Source organism: Acyrthosiphon pisum, chromosome A2 (assembly GCF_005508785.2).
Source record: "Acyrthosiphon pisum isolate AL4f chromosome A2, pea_aphid_22Mar2018_4r6ur, whole genome shotgun sequence".
NCBI classification, from domain to species: Eukaryota; Metazoa; Arthropoda; class Insecta; order Hemiptera; family Aphididae; genus Acyrthosiphon; species Acyrthosiphon pisum.
In genome coordinates this window covers 117,651,975-117,653,793 of record NC_042495.1, presented here as the reverse complement: position 1 = coordinate 117,653,793, position 1,819 = coordinate 117,651,975, and positions in this window count along the sequence as shown.

The window sequence follows — 1,819 nt, the reverse complement described above, 5'->3', positions numbered from 1 at the left end:
TGATACAATAATAGATAAAATCGTAAAGAATATGGAATAAGGGGTGACGAGGTGGCCGAGCGGTCAACGCGTCGGCTGTGCTGCTCGCAGTCACGGGTTCGATCCCCGGCCACTGGGTGGCATTTTTCTCCGGGCAAGTCACGGTGTCCGGAGAACAAGTGCCGCCATCCCCCACTCCGGGGCATGGCAGATACCTACGGGTGCCCCATTCAAAAATTCTACCAAAATACACCCACGTGTAACACACCCCTACCGTCAAAAAACCTACTGTTCCACCCCTCCTCCCAATGGCCTAAGTTGCCGCGGGATAATTAATAAAAAAAATAAATAAATATGGAATAACAATGATGGTGTCCCGTCAAATTATTGCGGCAATATTGTCGTGGCAATAATATCGCGGAAATAAAGTCGTGGTTCATTTCATAGCACATCAGTAATCTCGCGCGTCATTATTATCGCAAGATAACAATTTTATAATTTGTTTGTTTTGTGTACGAACGCTCCTACACGACAGTAATACAGTATTCGTTTAGTAATATAATTTAAATTGTCGCGAAAACGATATTACTAATTATATATGACTGTACTTATTATTTTTTATTATAATATATAAATATTTATTTTTACTTAAATTGTCATGAAAACAAAACGCTATATATTATAAAATTATTAATTATATATGACTGTACTTATAATTTTGTATTATAATAATTTTTAAACTTAAATTGTCACGAAAACGCTATTATTAATTATTAAGGATACGGGCATGAATCTTTCAATAATAGCCAAATAAATGATATGGCAACGTTGCACGTAAGTTCGTTCTCAATCGTATTCTTTTTCGGGTATTTTTTGGGTCAGTGGTAAGTTCTTTGTTAATTTTAAGTGTTCTCAATCGTTCGTTAGCCTTAAAATATGCTCTAAAAAAAAAATGTTAATGTAAAAAAATTTTGTATTCCTGAGTTTTAAAGATCTTAAATATGCTCTAAAACTATACTAAATGCTAAAATAAAATGCAAAAATACCATAATATACAAAATAAAGTTTTGTATACAGCATCGTTATAGGTTATAAAACAAATGTTGGTATAAATTAGCTATTTTTTTGACCAACCGATAAAAATATGCAAAAGCATACAAGTGTTGGCCCTATTAATTATATATGAATGTACTTATTATTTTGTATTATAATATTTTTTTTACTTAAATTGTCATGAAAACAAAATTCTATATTATTCCGATATTTTTGTAACAACGACATATTCACTTTTGCGACAATATTGCCGCAATATTTTGACGTGTAAATATCTCAATTGCCCCCGGGTGCAATAGTTTTGTAAAAGTAATGAGGCGCCTTTATTTGCGCTTAATATGCTACTTGTGGCCCAAATTGGGGATGCTAAATTGCTTCACACGGCTCTGATAACAAATGTTGCATTCTGTAATGTATGCGATAGCTAGTAAGTAGGAGGTAACTACTGCAGAATAAATATAAATATTAAATTGATACTTTCTTATATAAATTATTAACTTCTATATATGTGTTTGTACAATAATAGAAAATAGGTACCTAGCGTATGCGTATACCTGTATAATGGCCAAATAAATTTGATAAGGTTTGTTTTCAATAAAAACGAGTACCCCGTAGAAGTGTTAGTGTACAATTCCTATACCACATATCTTTCAAACTTCACAATAGATGTGTAAAAAGATCACAAAGTAAAATGATTACAAAAGATCATAAAATAAAACAATGTGCAAAAAGTTCATGAAATAAATCATCACAAAAAAATAAAAATTAGCAAAAAACAATTAAAATA